The sequence below is a fragment of the Spinacia oleracea genome, chromosome 4, assembly GCF_020520425.1.
Source record: "Spinacia oleracea cultivar Varoflay chromosome 4, BTI_SOV_V1, whole genome shotgun sequence".
Classification (NCBI taxonomy): domain Eukaryota; kingdom Viridiplantae; phylum Streptophyta; class Magnoliopsida; order Caryophyllales; family Amaranthaceae; genus Spinacia; species Spinacia oleracea.
Genome location: NC_079490.1, coordinates 115,972,032 through 115,993,097, shown reverse-complemented (window position 1 = coordinate 115,993,097; position 21,066 = coordinate 115,972,032).

Below are 21,066 nucleotides of genomic sequence, written 5' to 3'. Positions count from 1 at the left end.
ATGAAGCACATTAAAGAATACTCGTAGTTAGGTAAAAGAAAATACAGTTCACATGTGGGGGAATCGAAGCAATGCCTGGTATATAGGGCATGACCTTTCACAGTTATGTACATGTCCATAGAATGCAATATCAACTTTGTACCTCTGCCAAAGTTTTTGAAGGCTTTCTCTCCCCATTAGCTCTTCAAATGAGCCCTCTTTCCCATACCGTTGGTCTGATGAATAACCAAGGACACGATGGGCTGCAAAGATTAGCTGTAACACCCTAATAATTATTTGCCTTTATAAAACCATTTTCCAACTTAAAATAAAGGAATTACTAAAGTATTACCGCCACCGTGATAACGGTTAAGGCTAGTACCAGAAATACGCAGCGGAAATAGCTAACTTTTAAAACATTAAATAATAGTTAATGGCCTCCATACAAATTGGAACCATAACGGCCCAAAACCAAATACGTTACATAAAATCAATTAACTAAATAATTCTAATAGTCTATACTAATAAAATAATAGAGTTTAATAGTGAAAGAGAAAAACATCGTTCAACCCTTTCCCCATGCTAGATAACATCTTCTGCAAGTTATCTCTACAAACCTGTTTATTTAAAATCTATTCCCCAAGAACGCAAATGCAATGATCGAACATCATAGGGTCATTAAGGCGAAGGTCATGACCAAAGAGACATAAAACACATAGTCAGCAAAATCGGAGTACAAACAAGCTAGAATGAAATCCTAATATTAACATGCCTCACTCAACAATAAATAATCCACATGAAAAAGCCATTTAATAAACAATCAATCATGAAGTCAAGACTCGACTCTTGACACGACTCTTGACACGACACTTGACTCATAGATTAATTTAGAATAAGATTCGAACTGGCCTAAAAAGAAATGTCCACTGGACGGGTGTTGGGAGCCCACCAAACACCAAAATAATAATAATAAAAGTAACCCAGTTGTCGGACCATACCGACGGAATTCCAGTACATAAAAGAATTTCGTCTTGTATCATTAATAGAAGTACAAACCCCTTGGTAAGATACTCCCCCCCCATTGTTAATACTCAAGTTATGTAGGTTCCAAGAGTTTTGAAGCTTGTTCAGGTTGCACTTTACGTTTATTAATATTTTATTCACAAGGCCGACTCAAGACACAATTAAGCAAGGCATTTAATAAACGAACAACCAAAAAATACTAATTTTAAGATCATTAGGACTTGTGATCAAACATTCAAGACTCAAGTGAAATTACTCCATGGTTCCCTCTCAACATACGATTGACTCCCCAACATGCATGTTAACATGTGGGTTGTGCACAAGGCACGAATAATTCTAATTCAATTCACTTTGACTCATTCTACATATGCGGTGGCTTGCGTGAGCATACCCTTCATATGTACTTAATAAACATAACTCGAAAGTCTACCCTACACATGCGGTGGCTTACATGAGCATACCCTTCATATGTGGTAAATAAAAATGGTGCAACTAGGCACATATACTTGGCTCATAAAATGCTAGACATTACGTACAATAGCATAAATCATTCCTTGCATGCGAATAAAACCATACATGCATAAAATACTTGAACAACATGCTTAATATTAAATCCAACAATCATAACTAATCACAACATGCTTGTTCACTTAAAATCCACAAATTCAATAATAATTCAAACATGTTCGTTCACACCATCAAACATGAATCCATAATAATCCAAGTAACATGAATCACAATAACAAAACATCACATGAATCCTCATGAAAATAAGGTAGTCTCCCTACACATGTACGTACCTTGAATATCTAAGTACGGGGGCCACATTGAGATTCAAGCCTCTAAATTAGAATTCTCCTCCTATCATTAAAATAATGAAATTCAATTATTATTCATGTTCATTAAATTTCCTGAACTTTATTTAATTTCAAAACTGTTAAATTAATTAGTAATTAATCGTTCGTTAATAAAATAATCGTCTCGATTGAATAACTAAAGTCCTAGCATGAAATTAATTTATTTTCATACTAAAACCATTAAAAATTGACACTTTAGGTCTTTAAAACAAATCTGAAAATTATAATTAATTGTCATAATTAAGATTGTCATCTAATTATGCTAATCAATTAGTAATAAGGTTTGAACTAAAACCCTAACCCTAATTCACCATTAAAATCAATTTAAACCTTAAAAATCAAAGCTTTATTTAGTAATTCAAATCTGAAAATTATTATACTTCAAATAAAAGTACACCTCAATAATCTAAACACATAAATCCTCTACTTTGGTTTTCATAACCAATCCCAGGATAATAATTAATCATAATCCAATATTAATCATAAAAATCCATAATTTAAAACATAATTTATAGAGATAGATTAGGAAGAAGAGAATTACACCAAACAGGCCTATAGCACGATACGATCACGAATGAGTGTGATCGGGCGCAAAATGTGTTGGTGCGTGCGGTACAGCGCCGCAGCTACGGTTGTTGTTGTTGCTGTTGCGCGTGGGTGTGCGGGCGAGCAGGGGAAGCAGCACACGGCAGGGGCAGCGAGGGAGAGACGGCGCTAGGTAGGGGCGTGAGAGGGCTCGCGTGTGCGCGGGGGGTCGAGGCAAGCAAAGTTGGGCACGGGCCTGCATTCCTCGAGTTGGGCGCACGAACGGGAAGGGAAGAGAGGAGAATGCCATGTGGAGTGAGAAAGAGAGAGGAGAGAGTTTGAGGGTTTTTAAAATAATAGGTGGGGATTTTGGAGGTATCAAGGGGTATTTATAGTTTTCGTATCCCCTGATGGGCTAGGTTTTAGGAAACTCCTTTCGGGCTTCATTAAATTAAAACCGGGCTTACTTTACTTTGTTTGGTCTAGAACTTGTAATTGGATTTGGCTAGATTGATTTTAAATTGTTTTGCTTTTGAAACCCAAATAAATTCCTGTAGGGGAATACACTTAAGCATAATAACATGTGCGGAAACAATCTCCAAAGCCATGAAACATGTATAAAGCAAAGATTAAGCATACTTACATTCCAAGCGTATTTCCCTAGTAATCTGTCAACGAACACGAACTTAGAACTCCACTTGTCGTTCCTCTACTTGGTTCATCGACACGATCAGATCCGTCTTGATAATCGTAGCTTAGACAATTAATCAAGAGTGTTTGCTTTTTGGGAAGAACTCGGTTTGGAGGCACAGAGAGAATTAGGGTTCTCTGAGTGTCTAGGGTTAGAATAGTGATTGGATTATGTTATGTATGGAAAACTTAGGTGCATAGGTTATTAGAATAATATAACTAACCGGCCAAGCCAAAAGGCCATAACCGGCCAGCAGGCCCACGCGACACTCGACAAGCGAGCACGCAGCCAGCTGGGCCATGGGCCGCGCGCTGCTGCTGCGTTGTCGCCTTTGGCCCGCGCGCGCACACGCAGGCCCTCGGCTTTGGGCCAGTGCTGCTGTGCTATGTTGATACGCACCATGCGCCCATATATGGGCCTCGAATGCTTCGTGCATTCGGCTCGTGGGCTGCTCTTCGTATTCGCGACTAATATCGTTCCAGATATTATTTATCGTTTCGTATACGACGACTCACCGCTGTACGATACGATTTGTTAGTTTCACCCAGCTTACGAATATTCGCGATACGATATACGATTTGTTAGGTTATGATACATATGAATAAACATAAATCATGCGGAAAAACCATAAAGCCAGGAAACATATTATTTACACATTATCATTTAGCATAATTCAGATGCATACACTTTGTAGCGTGCCCTCCCTAGCTGCGCCAGAACCAAACAAGAACAAGTCTTTAGGACTCCAAGTGTCGTCCCTCCGTAGATAGTCCACAGCACGTCCGGATCCGCCTTAAGCTTGACCAACTAGAATCGCCCTTAAGGTTACTAGGATATTCGGCTATTTGGGTTGCAAGTGTTTGGCTGATTTTTGCTTGAAAATCTTACCTTTTAAATACTTCAAATCTCGATATAAATATGTGACCCTAGGCACCTATTTATAGAGTTTATGGAAAGGAATAATAATCCTACTAGGATATGGATTCATTAATTAGAATCCTATTAGAACTCTAAATAATAAATTTAATCTTTTAGGATTAGGATTTAATCAATGCACGAATTCCGATAGGATTAGGATTCGTTACGAACACGAGCGTCGCACGACCACGAGGGAAGCACGCACCGCACAGGCCTTGCGGCCCACACGCATGAGCGCTGCCTCACAGCCCACGAGCACGCTCAGCGCGCGCGCCAGCAGCCTTGCTGGGCCTGGCCTTGCGCTGGGCCTGGCGAGGCTTATGGCCTTCGTGTTGGGCGCTCGGCTTGCTGGGCGTGGGCCTGGCTTCGTGCTGGGCCTTCGTCTAGCAAGCCTCGTCCGATGCTAATTCGTACGATGCGCTTCCGATTAAATTCCCGGTTCCGGAATTCATTTCCGATACGAACAATATTTAATATTTCCGATTCCGGAATTAATTTCCGTTTCGAACAAATATTTAATATTTCCGTTTCCGGAATTATTTTCCGATTCCGATAATATTTCCGATTCTGACAATATTTCCGTTTCCGGCAATATTTCCGATTCCGGCAATATTTCCATTTCCGATAATATTTTCCGATACGTACCATGTTTCCGTTTCCGGCAACATCTACGACTTGGATAATATTTATATTTCCGATACGATCCATATTTCCGCTTTCGGCAATATCATCGTTTCCGGAGTATTCATTTCTTGCTTGTGACGATCTCAGCTCCCACTGAAACCAAGATCCGTCGATTCCGAATATCCATAGATGGAGTATTTAATTCCATTAAATACTTGATCCCTTTACGTACTATTTGTGTGATCCTACGGGTTCAGTCAAGAGTAAGCTGTGGATTAATATAATTAATTCCACTTGAACTGAAGCGGCCTCTAGCTAGGCATTCAGCTCACTTGATCTCACTGAATTATTAACTTGCTAATTAATACTGAACCGCATTTATTAGACTTAATATTATATGCATACTTGGACCAAGGGCATTATTTCCTTCAGTCTCCCACTTGTCCTTAGGGACAAGTGTGCATTACCTAATTCCTTTGTCGCTCGATGCTTTCTCTTGAACATAAGGTAAGAGTTGTCATCCTTATTATGTCCAGAGGTGTTTCTCGGTTTCAGAGTTCAACTGATCAAATAAACAGATAATCATAGCCTATGATTCATCTGAGCACGGCCATGCATTTTACAGTTTCTAGCTCTCCGAGTGGCCTTGTACAACTTTTAGCATCTCATCCCGATTTATGGGAGGACAATCCCAATCTTGTGATCTTGAGAATAGACTTCGTTTGATAGGTGATTACCTGAGCGTTGCCTTTATAGCATCCTTTTACGGTGCGACAGTTGGTCAACTTCAAAGTAATCAGTTCTCAAACAAGTAATCTCAAATCACTCAGGTATTGAGGATTTAGTGTCTAATAATTTTAATGAAATTTACTTATGACAGATTTATATCTCTTACAGTAAAGTTTCATAGTTCTGTCCGATACTAGTCTTCCCAAAGTAAGTATCTATGCAAATGATTACGACATTGCCATGTCCACATAGTTCAAGAAACAGAACTACTAGTCATCTTGCATTCTAGCCGTCTAACATTTTCTATGCGTCCATCTTTATAGAAAACTCCGACCAGGGACCATTTTCAACTTTTGACATTCAAGTTCACTTGATAGACATTTCTTAGTCACAGGACTGGTCCTGACAGTCTATCTTGAATATATCGTCAAATTGAAAGGACTCATCATTTAATACTAAACCAAGATTAAATGGAATATGAAAATGAATTTCATATATGATAAATGTTCAACCCCAATGTTTTACAACCATGGGCCTCAAACCCATCTTTAAAACAGTTCATGGAATTCAAAGCTATGCTTGATTTCCAGTGCTACAATGTGAGTGTTGCTTCTCACTTGTTGCATAGGTTTAGTTATCATGCTTTGCCAATCTTAATATCCTTTTCATCGAATGTCTTTTCGAGATAGGATGATAAGATCTTTTGAGTGTGTTTAGTTTGTGATCTATTCTTTCTAGCTACAAGAGTGGTTCTACGCATTTTGCAATGAAGAACCATCAAGTCAGCAGACATGTGATCTACCCAAGTTCAGTGAAGAACTCTTTAACTTAAACAACCCTGTTTCATTGCTTCTTAGGCAATAATTACTTTTACTTCAACTGTATAGGTTGCTAGTGATGCTTTGTTTGGATTTGCTTATCCAAGCAGTTCACAGATATGTGGAAGACTTTCCAGCTGTATCTTAGAACATAGAAATTAATATTTAATTTCCCACGCAACAACTCATGGTCTCCAATCCATGTTGCCATTTCAAAACACAATGTTCTATAGCTCGTCCTTGTCAATGGTTAACTTCAACGGGATCTTTCTTGATCCTTTGCCAGTGTTTATGCGTGTAGCATCAATATTTATCATATCTTTATTTCCTTGAATCAAGAACTAATCCTATGTACCTTTTTCAAGTACCATAAGTTTTTCTTGATCTCAATCTAGTTGATCTTCACTTAGATCAATAGAGACTGGTATATGTTCGTCATGCCTAAAGCCATACGATACGTTTTTGGCGATCCTCATATTATATCATACATGATAAATTCTTTTGCAGAATAATTCCCAATTGAATTCTATTCATGTAACTTTAGCTCATCTAGTTTCAGTAGATACTAATTCCAGCTAAATTCTTTGACATATAATATAGGTTAAGAATCTTATTAGATTCTTTGATGTTTAACTTAGTAAATGCTTATACATAGTTCAAACATTCATTACTTAGATTTATTCATATGGATCGAATATCTCCAATGGAGTCTTTCGTGTTTGATTTAGTAAATGCCATTACTTAATCCAGAACAATATTATAAGATCTTTGTGAATGGATCTTAATACCCAGTATGCACTAAGTTTCGCCTTGGTCCATCATTGATGAATAATTTCAAATCTAAGTCATTAGCATTTGAATGTTATTTCATAATAGAGAGATATGTGTGTGATACACATAGGACCAATTAAGTTTTTATGTACTCCCACTAAACTTCTTATATATCTATAAGAATCATGTACATTTTATGAAACTAAAATACTTATTAGCTTCACTAAAATACAATTCCAATTCCCAATTGCTTGCTTAAATCTGTACTTAGATTTCATAAGCTAGCATTCATTTCAAGCATTATTTGGATCCACAAATCCTATGACATGCTATGTACATAGTTTTCTTCCAACATTTGATTGAGGAATACGTTATCCAATTGTCATATGTACCAATATGCAATCATTACTTGAATTATAGACTTAAGCATTACGATTTTGCATGAGGTTTCAACACAATCCACACCGCGAATTTGCTTGTAACCTTTAGCAACAAATCTAGCTTTGTGTGTGAACACAATTCCATGTTTGATGATTTTTATCCTTTAAAACCAATTTGCAACCAATAGATATAAATCATTCTTGCAAATCAACAAAATTTCAATTTTGTCATCAGAACATTGAGAATGTTTTTATGGCCTTTAACCAATTAAACATTAAGTCTATATATGGCCTCTAATCATTTTAGGGAATCTAGGTTTCGTCATAGCTTTCTTACAGGTCACAAACTCATTAATATATGTGATAATAGTTTGACTGCAAGTTGTAGGTTTCTTCACTGTCTAATAGAAGAATCTCATAGTTTCATTGACCTGAACTCCATGTTTCTTCACTATCTAATAGAAGAATCTCATAGTTTCAGTGACTTGAACTCTATGCCTACTTGGGTATAGAACATCAAACAATAGAATATCAACAGGCACTTTGAGAGTCCTTTGAATATTCTGTTCTCCTTGAAGCACTTGTAAAGTCTTCTAAGAGATGTCTATTCTTTAAAAGCCACTTCTAAAGTCCTTAAAGAATACGTGTTCGGATTTTCTAAAGAACTTCGAAAAGCCTCCGGAATGTCCGTTTATGTTTGTTGTTCGCCTCGAACACTTTCGAGGTCTATTTTCTCCCACTTGTCATTTTGGAAACGAATCTCCAAAAGGACATTATTTCGAGCAAACAAACATTATGTTCTCAAAATTCATGGTAGAAACCATACCCTTGTGTCTCATTTGAATAAATCACAATGAAACATATAGCTATACTTGGGCCTTAGTTTGTCGAATGACAAACACTAAGCTCCCACTGAGTTTTGCAACTCTCTAGATATATTTTATGAAAAGTTATTCTGAAATTACTTTTCAATAGCTTTGACGAATTTGGTTTAGTTTGGTGGTACTTGAGCATTTTGTTTTAGAAATTATAAGAAAAGTCTTTATGATTCATCATTAATCGAATCAAGTACTAATTGACTTCGATTATTCCAACTAAGATATGCCATATCTTATGGACCTAGATTGTGAGATTACAACACACAATCATTGATGATCATATTTGGTCTCAAGTAATCATCAACATGATCTAACCTAGATCTTTATGATTTCTTGCCAAGTGGATTTTATACTTCTGAATCTTTGAACTAGCCAAACAGATTCAACTTATATCACATTTGAGTAAATAAACCTATATTCACTCAAATCCATGTGAAATAATAAAGTTATAAAATCTTTCTTTAGCTTTGAACTCTATTGTCTAGGTGTTCTAACAATAGTTCATATCTTTTGTTACTTTCAACAAGTAAGACTAGTTGTCTTGAATTGATCTAGAAATCAATCAACTTTCAAAAGTCCATCAAAATAGAGCTTTTGAATGTTAACTTGTTGATATGGTCTAAGCAACAATGCCAAAGATTAGTGGAACTCAAATCAAGGGTTTGATTTGAACCTAGTAAAGTTTTTATTGTTAAAGAGTTGTTTGTTTTAATCAAGCATATTGACTCAACCCGTAAATGACCATTTCATTCAAATAAACAAACAAACATTGTTTTTGTTCTTCTGAATGTGAGTCTTTCTGTGTTTGAAACAGAAATTTAGGTATGCTGATTATGGAACAAAATAGCCATTAAGTTCCAGCCTTGAAAGGACTTAAAACAAACTAGATGACCCTACAACTAATGTAGCATTTCCATGCTTTATTTCCCACTTTTAGGTCAATAGTGTAGCCTAGATTCCATTGTTTGAGTTATTACCGAAGTAAAAACCTCAAGCGGTATATGATACCAAGGAAGTTTGATTGCTAGGTCACTTATCTTTAAACATAAACTTATAGGTAGAAACGGAATCGTAAATTCCTTTCATTTGTTCCTTGTTTACCTATTTCTCGTACCCTTTCTTATAGTCTTAAGAACTGAATTATCTAGTGTTGACTTTTATACTTTGTTAGACATATCCAATGTCATTCCAACAAGGTTCTTACCATTTTATGTTGAATATTAAGTTTCAACTAGATGATCTTACCAGAAGCTTCTAAAGTTCTCTAAGCATCGATCTATTCGAATGTCTAGGGACTAGACTCATTCGAGAATTAAATGGACAAAAGATATTAGGTTGTTAACCATTGGTAAAGCTGAACGTTTAAACTCAATGCTTTATGATCTCAAAACTACATTGTATTTTTGAATCCACAAGCACCAATCGGTTCGCCATTCGATTTTGATATTCGAAAACAACCATAAAAGTCGATATAAGAAACGTACATTTTAAATTGCTCACTTTCTCTCTTTTCCGTGAATCGTTCTCGGATTCACTACCAATCGAGGAAATTTACTGTTACCTTTCTAAAAGGATTTACTGTAGTGCAAGATATTTAATTATAAACAATAATTAAAACATACATTAAAGCATGCAAAGTCTAAACATTTATCATGAATAATAACTTGAAATTAAAGCAATCATGCAGTTTTAAACAAGTTATTGGCATTTTATTTGAATTTATTGTTCCGGCATGTGTGAATAAAATGATTCCAAGACCCTAAAACCCATTGAAGAATTAAGCACATTATGTATTTAGACTCAATTCTAAAATCTTTTAGGTAAGCAAAAGACTTTTGCTAATAGTCTAGAAACTACTCTTGGTTGATAGGTACGTCTAAGAACTTATTAGGTAAACCTATCGATTTTGCCACGACATAAAAGGACTCCTTACTTATGTCGTTGAGTTTCACCAAAACTAACATGTACTCACAATTATTTGTGTACCTTACCCCTTTAGTATCGATAAGTAACACCTCGCTATGGCGGAAAACTATTACTAAGATCGATGTAAAGGATATCCAAGTAAGTGTTATTTTGGCATGGCACCTTTTAACTCAATTTTTAAGTTTGGAACTTAAGGCTCTTACTATGTTGGTTAGATTTTAAGTGAACTAAAATCCTTAATCATGCAACATAATCAAGCCACAATCTCATGCATATTTAAGACATATTTAAAAGCAATAAATAACTTAAAGCATGCATAAGATAATTGTGATCTAGTATGGCCCGACTTCATCTTGAAGCTTCAACTTCAAAGTCCGTCTTGAAAATGGATTGAAAACTCCGTCTTGAATTTCACCGTAGGAGGCGCCATTTTCTTCAAATAGGATAAGCTATAATTAAACTAATTACAACTATTTGATGGTACGCAGACCATATTTTAATTGAAAAACAAATTTGGTGCTTTAGACCAATTACATTCAAATTAATGGTACGCAGACCATATTTTCTATCCTATTTGGGCCATACTAGTCACTTCATAACCTGCAAAAGAGTACATATACAATATATACCATTCACCCATTCATTATCATGAATGGCCCACATAGCTGGTTAGTAAAACACGTTATGCATCACATAAATATTTGCAGCAATTAATCAAGGGCACCAATAATCTACCAATTGTAGACCTAATCAAGAGTTTATGACTAAAATTGCTCCCACTTAAACCAATAAATTCATATGCTTTACTAATTTTAAACATAAAAATGTATTTCTAGTCTAACCGGAAACATACAAATTTAATTAAAATTTAAAGCTCATATAAATTTATAATTGAATCCACTTATTTAATTTATTTCAGTTGAATATAACGAATTTAAATTAATTCAAGGTTTAATTTTAGTAAAATAATTAGTATAACATAAAATTTATAATAATTATAATAATCAAAATTAAATCCCGAGAAAACAATTTAAATTAATAATTTTAAAATTAATTAAAATTATTTCCGAACTGAAAATTCAAAATTAAATTTGAAACGACTCAATCGAGACACGACGAGGCACTTGGGCTTGCGCCCAAGCCCCATCGAGCGCACGAGGCTTAGCGCCCCTTGATTGTTCGTACAGCAACACGCAAGCAACCACACGCAACGCAGCACTGCAGGCCACGCTGCGCGCGCGCTTGCTCGCTCGTCGCGCCTGCAGGCCACACGCAACGCAGCACTGCAGGTCACGCTGCGCGCGCCCGCTTGCTTGCTGGGCGTGGCAGCGCGCGCTGTGGCGCAGCACGCTTGCTGCCCACACGCGTCTGCCACTGGCTTGCGCCTTGCCCTTCGCCCTTGCCCACTCGCCCACATGCGCACAGCACTCGACACAGGGCAGCGTGTTGCCTTGTGCTCGTGTGCCATGGCCCTTGCTCGTTGCATCGTACCGCATGGGCGACGAGCTCCCTTGCTCGTCGTCGCATGCTCGCACTATACAACACCCCTTAAGGGTAACACGTAGCGTCCATTTCTTTGTGCGTGCAAGTTTTATGAGCGAATTGCATAAAAATTAAAACTTTTATTTACAAAATTAATGACAAATTAATAAATCATATTAATTTTATAATTTTAGGGCGAAAAATCGAAAATTTATTAATCAATTAATTTCCGATTAACATGGAATCAAATCTAGGTCATAAAAATTTAAAATTTAACACAAATTAACAATTTTTATGGTGGTTTTTAATCATTGGTACCTAATTAAATTATTAATTAATTATGAAAATCAAATCAATTCTAAATTATTCGAATTTCAACAAATTAATCACAACAAGGCTAGGCATTCAAACTTGTTAAACATATACAGTAGGTCAATCAAAGATTCAAGATTTATCAACAAGAATCGCAAATATTCAATTTAACATCTTAAATTTACAAACTTTTGCGTTCGAAAAATTAAAACCTCCGAAAAGTCATAGTTAGGCTTCGAATTTGGAAATTTTGGGTTTCGGCGAAAAATACAAGTTTTTGTCAAAATTTTAGAATGCCTTTTACATGCGGAATTGACACAAAAATTACTCGATTTGGTTGAGTAACGAACATTCTGCCGAAAAACTGCGTACATATAATTAAATAAACGCAATTTGCAATTAATTAACAATTACGAAAATTAATCACCCCTTTTAATTCCTTGCGAATTTGTAATATTTAACCATGTTTATGCAATTTAGATTATGAAAATAATAAGAGGCTCGTGATACAACTGTTAGGTTATGATACATATGAATAAACATAAATCATGCGGAAAAACCATAAAGCCAGGAAACATATTATTTACACATTATCATTTAGCATAATTCAGATGCATACACTTTGTAGCGTGCCCTCCTTAGCTGCGCCCGAACCGAACAAGAACAAGTCTTTAGGACTCCAAGTGTCGTCCCTCCGTAGATAGTCCACAGCACGTCCGGATCCGCCTTAAGCTTGACCAACTAGAATCGCCCTTAAGGTTACTAGGATTTTCGGCTATTTGGGTTGCAAGTGTTTGGCTGATTTTTGCTTGAAAAATCTTACCTTTTGAATACTTAAAATCTCAATATAAATATGTGACCCTAGGCACCTATTTATAGAGTTTATGGAAAGGAATTATAATCCTACTAGGATATGGATTCATTAATTAGAATCCTATTAGAACTCTAAATAATAAATTTAATCTTTTAGGATTAGGATTTAATCAATGCACGAATTCCGATAGGATTAGGATTCGTTACGAACACGAGCGTCGCACGACCACGAGGGAAGCACGCACCGCGCAGGCTTTGCGGCCCACACATGAGCGCTGCCTCGCAGCCCACGAGCACGCTCAGCGCGCGCGCCAGCAGCCTTGCTGGGCCTGGCGAGGCTTGTGGCCTTCGTGTTGTGCACTCGGCTTGCTAGGCGTGGGCCTGGCTTCGTGCTGGGCCTTCGTCTAGCAAGCCTCGTCCGATGTTAATTCGTACGATGCGCTTCCGATTAAATTCCTGGTTCAGGAATTCATTTCCGATACGAACAATATTTAATATTTCCGATCTCGGAATTAATTTCCGCTTCGAATAAATATTTAATATTTCCGTTTCCGGAATTATTTTCCGATTCCGATAATATTTCCGATTCTGACAATATTTCCGTTTCGGGCAATATTTCCGATTCCGGCAATATTTCCATTTCCGATAATATTTTCCGATACGTACCATGTTTCCGTTTCAGGCAACATCTACGACTTGGATAATATTTATATTTCCGATACGATCCATATTTCCGCTTCCGGCAATATCATCGTTTCCGGAGTATTCATTTCTTGCTTGTGACGATCTCAGCTCCCACTAAAACCAAGATCCGTCGATTCCGAATATCCATAGATGGAGTATTTAATTCCATTAAATACTTGATCCCTTTACGTACTATTTGTGTGACCCTACGGGTTCAGTCAAGAGTAAGCTGTGGATTAATATAATTAATTCCACTTGAACTAAAGCGGCCTCTAGCTAGGCATTCAGCTCACTTGATCTCACTGAATTATTAACTTGTTAATTAATACTGAACCGCATTTATTAGACTTAATATTATATTCATACTTGGACCAAGGGCATTATTTCCTTCACGATTCCAATGCAAGGTCGTATCGTATAATACGTTTTCCAAAACTAATTCCCGAAAAGCTATTAAATGAATTTTCGATTCATTTAATCCGGTGATCTGTTACATGCCATTGGTGTGACCTTGTAGGTTCAGTCAAGAGTAAGTTGTGAGCTTAATATTTATTAGAACTCACTGATCGGAAGCATTGCTCCAGCTAGCTGTTCCGATCACTTGATCTCACTGAATTAATTGTTCGCAATTAATCTGAACCTTGGTATTAGACTTAATGCACCTTGGGTGAAGGACATATTTCCTTCAGTCTCCCACTTGACATTTAGACAAGTGAGCATTCACATTCTTTTGTCACTTAGTGCTACTTACTTAACATAAGGTAAGATCCAAGCCATCCTTATTAGGTCCATAAGTGTTTCTCGGATTACAGAGCTCAATTGTTAAACTTTTACAAAAGGTTAAGCCTTAACCATTCTGAGCACGGGCATGCATTTTACAGTATCTAACTCTCCGAGAGGCCTTGTTACACAACAACACCATATCCTATCAAAGATAAGAGGAAAATCCATTCTTGCAATCCATGAACACTCACTTTGATTCATAGTACGCCCAATAACTGCTTTTATAGCCTCCTTTTATGGTACGACGTTTAGCTAGCATCAAAGAAAACTAATTCTCAAACGAGCAGACATAATCGCTCATGTTCTGAGGAACGGTTTCTAATCACCATTAATGACAACTACCTATGACATGACTTTAATCTCTTAAAGTGTTCTCATGGTCAATCCGATACAAGATCCAATAAGTATCTATGCAAAAGATTCTGACATCCAGTCACTCTAGTTCAAGAAACAGAACTAAAAATCTACTTGCAATCTAATCTTCATTAGTCATTGGTCGTCCACCTTTCAATGACCTGGATTAGGGATCCTTTGTGAATTCAATATTCAAGTTCACTTATGGGTGTTTCTTTGTCGAAGAATCCATCTTGACATCCCATTTGAATGATTTGAATCACATGGACTTATCATTTAATACTAAACCAAGATTAAATGAATATGAAATAATAAATTTCATAAATATGAAATGGTTAAACCAATTGTTTTAAACATAGATCTAACAGATGTTCTAAAACAATACTTAGAAAATCAAAGCCAATCTCCAACATGCTTGATTCCCATGGTTGCTACATGTGCGTTGTGTTTCACTTGTGGCAACGGTTTAGTCAATGGATCCGCGACATTGTCGTCAGTTCCAACCTTGCAAATCACGATTTCTTTTCTTTCAACGATCTCTCGAAGTATATGAAATCGTCGTTGTACGTGCTTGGACTTCTGGTGGCTCCTAGGCTCCTTTGCCTGGGCAATGGCTCCGCTATTGTCGCAATACAAAGCCACTGGTCCTTTAATGTAGGGGACAACCCCAAGTTCTTCGATGAACTTCCGAATCCAAACAGCTTCCTTTGCTGCTTCTGAGGCAGCAATGTACTCGGATTCAGTTGTAGAATCCACAATAGTGCTTTGCTTAGCACATTTCCAGCTTAATGCTCCGCCGTTGAGGCAGAACACAAACCCAGACTGTGATCTGAAATCATCTCTGTCGGTTTGAAAGCTTGCGTCCGTATGGCCCTTAACAATCAACTCATCTGTACCACCATAAACCAGAAACTGATCCTTAGTCCTTTTCAGGTACTTTAGGATGTTCTTGGCAGCAGTCCAATGTGCCTCACCTGGTTCTGACTGGTACCTGCTCGTTGCACTGAGTGCGAACGAAACATCCGACCTTGTATAAATCATAGCATATATGATGGATCCAATAGCCGAAGCGTATGGAATTCCACTCATCTTTCTACGCTCATCAGATGTTCTAGGACACTGATTCTTTCTTAGATATGTGCCATGTGACATGGGTAGATGGCCTCTCTTAGCTTCCATCATATTGAACCTAGCTAGCACTTTGTCAATGTAAGTGCTCTGACTTAGTCCAATCATCCTCTTAGATCTATCCCTATAGATCTTGATGCCCAATATGTACTGTGCTTCTCCTAAGTCCTTCATTGAGAAACACTTTCCAATCCAAGTCTTTACAGACTCCAACATAGGAATGTCGTTTCCAATAAGCAGTATGTCATCAACATACAAGACTAGGAATGCAATTTTGCTCCCATTGACCTTCTTGTATACACAAGATTCGTCTTGATTCTTGATGAAGCCAAATTTATTGACTGCTTCATCAAATCATTTATTTTCAACTCCTTGATGCCTGCTTTAGTCCGTGGATGGACTTCTTAAGCTTGCATACCGTTCCTTGATTCTTTTGATCGACAAAACCCTCCGGCTGCGTCATAAACACAATCTCTGCGGCATTTTTGACATCCATTTGCCATATTTCATAGTCATGAAAAGCGATAATCGCAAGGATTATCCGAATAGACTTAAGCATCGCGACTGGAGAAAAGGTTTCATCGTAGTCAACGCCGTAAACTTGCCTGTAACCTTTTGCTACCAATCTAGCCTTGTATATGTATACAATTCCATCTTTGTCTTTCTTCAACTTGAAGACCCATTTGCATCCGATAGGTGTAAACCCATCCGGCAAATCAACCAAATCCCAGACTTGATTTTCAGACATGGAGTCTATTTCAGATTTCATGGCCTCTAACCATTTAGTGGAGCTTGGACTCGTCATAGCTTTCTTGTAATTCATAGGTTCATCAATATCCAATATGAGAACCTCTAAGTTTTCAGTCAAGAGGACGCCTGTCCATCTGTCCGGCTGAAATATATTTCTACTTGACTTACGAGGGGCAACAACGTTTTGAGGAACTACTCCCACTGGCTCTTCTAAAGACCTTGGAGGTTCATCAACCTGAACTTCTTCTCAAGAGTTCTTATTTCGTTGTTCGTCTCGAATCTCTTCGAGATCTATTATTATCCCACTTGTCAATTTGGAAATATGATTTCTTTCCAAAAAGACACTATCACGAGCAACGAATACCTTGTTGTCTGACTTGTTGTAGAAATAATACCCCTTTGTTTCTTTTGGATACCCAACGAAGAAACACTTGTCAGATTTTGGTTCGAGCTTGTTCGAAATTAATCGCTTGACACATGCCTAGCAACCCCAAATCTTCAGAAAAGACAACTTTGGAAATTTCCCAGTCCATAATTCGTATGGAGTCTTTTCAACAGCTTTTGACGGAGCACGATTTAGTGTGAGTGCTGCAGTTTGCAACGCATGTCCCCAAAATTGTAAAGGAAGTTCGGCTTGACCCATCATTGACCTGACCATATCGAGTAAGGTCCTGTTTCTCCGTTCCGACACTCCATTCCATTGAGGTGTCCCCGGAGTAGTCAATTCAAAAAGAATACCGCATTCTTTTAGATGGTCATCAAACTCGTGGCTAAGATATTCACCTCCTCGATTCGATCTTAGAGCTTTGATTTTCTTGCCATGTTGATTCTCTACTTCATTTTGAAATTCTCGGATCTTCTCAAATGATTCAGACTTGTGTTTCATTAAGTAAATATAGCCATATCTACTGAAATCGTCCGTAAACGTTATGAAATAGCTAAAATCACCTCTAGCTTTCGTACTCATAGGCCCACATACGTCCGTATGTATTAGCCCTTGTAGTTCGCTTGCTCTTTCTCCCACCTTTGAGAAAGGTTGCTTTGTCATTTTGCCAAGTAAACAAGATTCCCATTGATCAATCTTCTCTAAGTCGAATGATTCTAGAATTCCCTTTCGTTGAAGTAATTCCATGCGCTTTGTGTTTATATGGCCTAATCGACAATGCCACAGAAATGTGAGATCCGAATCACCAGTTTTAGCCTTTTTAGTATTTATGTTATAAATGTGTTTGCTCGTATCTAGCACATATAGACCATTTTCTTGTTGTGCTAAACCATAAAACATTCCATTCAAAGCAAAAGAACAACTATTTTCTTTAAATTGAAAACTAAAACCTTTAGAATCCAAACTTGAAACGGAAATAATGTTTCTGGTGATATTAGGAACATAGTAACAGTTTTCTAGTCGCAAAACAAAACCACTAGGCAGAGAAATAAAATAAGATCCTACGGCTAATGCAGCAATCCGTGCTCCATTTCCCACGCGTAGATCCATCTTGCCTTTATCAAGCCTTCTACTTCTCCTTAGTCCCTACGAAGTGCAACATAAGTGTGAGCCACAGCCAGTTTCTAATACCCAAGAAGTAGAATTAGCAAGATTATAATGTATAACATACATACCTGAAGGAGAAGCAACATTTCCGTCCTTGTTCTCTTCCTTTAGTTTGGGGCAATCTCGCTTGTAATGACCAATTTCATTACAATTGAAGCATTGCGATGTTGAAGGAGAAGCATTTTTCTTCATCTTGCTCTTGGAAGGCGACAGTTGCCCTCCGGGAGTGGATGAAGTTCCAGCCTTGCTTTTCTTCCCCTTGCACACTTTCTTGAATTTGGTGCACCTCACATTCAAAGGGTCTTGCTTGAACTTAAGGATTCTCTCGAATTTCTCGAGAAATTCCATAAGTTCATAGAATGTGCTCTCTTTATGATTTAAATAGATAGTGCATCTTAAACCTCTCATAATCCTTATGAAGAGAATTCAGCACTAGTGCAATAGCTATCGACTCTTTGACGGAACCACCAAGTCTCTCGATTGTGAAAAACAATCCAAACATCATATCCACATGAGACCGAATTGGTGTGTTTTTGTCCATCTTGATTGAGTAAATGCGCTTTTGTGTCTCTAGAAGCTCGTTCTCTAGGCACGACCTGTGTGGGGTAATGAGTTTGAGATCACTCATTGAATTAGCCAATTCATCAACCCTTTTGCCACCAGTTTGGCACATGGGTTAAAACCCCGCACGACATCTATCCCCAAGAAGACTTAGGAGAGGATGAGGCTCAAAAGTAATGAACCTCCCTCTCCAACTTTCGGGAATAGACTTTAGGATAAACTCCGTGACAAGGTACTTGTGAAGTGCCCAACTTCTGTACCTTTCAGGAGTCATACCCTGCTCATCATAGCTAGGAAAAGGTTGTTCAATGACATAGAGCATGTCATTAATTTTCAAAACTTCGATAAGTTTCCTTTCCCATTCAAGAAAGTTAGTCAAGTCTAACTCGACATCCAGAATTTCAGATGATATGATTGTTGTTATGTTTGCGGCCATTTGATTACTACATTTGAAAAGAATTCGCAATAAATAACCATTCATAACTTTAATAACTATGAAATAAAAGCTAACATGCAATCATTAAAGCTATTAAACATCTCATTCATGCAAAAAGCAAAACATGGTCCAAAAATGAATGAAACGATTCCAAGACCCTAAAAGTCCTAAATCCTTAAGCAGCTTTGGCATGTCTTAAGTATTTTATGATTCTAGGTAAGCAAAACCTATTGCTAGTAATCTCCAAATTACTCTTGGTTAATAAATTAATACCATAATTTATCCCATTGCCACAACATAATGCCATTGTTGTTTGAGTTGAAACCACAATCAACGTGCTCCTTTGGGACGCCTTACCACCTAAGTCAACTAAAATAGCACCTCGCTTTGGCGTAAACCTACTACCTTAGATCCTTAGATTTTTGTAAGTGCTTGATTTGGAAGGCAATTTTTAAACTCAATATTACTTTGGACCTAGTTGTTTCTATGTTGGTTCGATTATTTAGTGAACTTAATCAAATCGAGTCATATGAAACAACCTATTCATGAAAAGTATACAAACATACATTCAAGCATAATATATATCAAAATGCATAAATAATTGGTGAACTAGTATGGCCCAAAACATCTGTCTTGAATCATCCAATCTTCATCGCCATTTCGTTAGCTTGGCATCGTCTTGAATCTTCGTTCAATTGCTAACTTAAAGTTCTAAACTTAGAAATACTTGAAAGCAATAAATTACATCAAAATTTCCATGATATGCAGACCATATTTAAAACTTTACATTCAAAGATAGAACGGTTCGCAGACCGTATTTAACTATCCTAAATGGCCATACTAGTCACTTGGAGTACCTGCATTACATAAAATATACATTCTATGCATTCATCCATTCGTATGCTAAAACGAATGGCCCATATAATTATGCAAGTATTTACGTGAATTAATTAAAATTCACGTTCACATAAACGCGTCCTAAAAGATTAATCAATTTCTAAATTATTAATCCTTGGACTTTATTCTAATTAAAATTGAATTTAATTAAAATAATGCGACCTACGAAAATAATTAAAAATAATTATTTCATTTTAATTTCATTTAGTGGCTCCCACTCAAACCAATAATTATTCCGGATAATTAATTATAAAATATTAAATTAAAACTCGTGGCCCGGCCCAAGTAAATAAAATATTAAATTAAATATCCCGTTAGCCCAAATTAATGCAAACATGTCAAGCCAAACGAAATAAACAATTTTTAAGAAAAAATGTCCAAGTGCATGCTTGGGCTAGGGTTGCGCTCAGCCCATTGTAGCGCTTGTGTGGCTTACGAGACACACGAGCAAGCTAGCACACCCCGCAGCCTGGCGCGCGCGTCCCTGCAGCTTCGTGCTGCCCTGCGCGCTGCATTGCGCTCGTCGTTGCGCTGCACGTCGCAAGGCTTCGTACCCTGCTTCGCTCGTAGCACTCGCAAGCCAAGGCGCCTGCCTTGCTCGCCCTTTCCTCGCCCAGCGCGCGCGCGGCACGCAGCTCGCTTGCTGCTACCCGCGTCGCTGCGGCTCGGCACAGGCATGGCAGCCCGCGTGGCTCGTTGAGCCACACGTCCACCCCACCCTTGTGTTCGTGCCTTTGGTTCATACTACAGACCAACTTAATTAAAAAAGATTAATTTCATGAACTTTGCATTAATGTTATTTTTCATAAAAAGTTACGATTTTTATTTTCGAAAAACAACGGTTTTTACGATTTAATAAAATTAGCGACAATCCAATTTCGTAAAATATTAAATCAAGGCTAACATTATTCAAAATTTAAGAACGAACGAATCAACCAAAACTTTGAACTTTTTAAATAATAAAATCCTAAACTTTAAATCGTTCTTTAAACATTTAAATTTCAGATTTTAATAATTAGGTTTAAGTGCAATTAAAATTAACGAAACCACTCAAAATTTTAATCCACTAATTTTTTAAATTAGCCACTGACCCATGAAATTATATTCCCTTTCCCAATTAACCGAACTATTAGATCTAAATTATTCAAAAAATCAATTAAGGATCTAATTTTTACGAATTGAGGAAAAGCAAAAT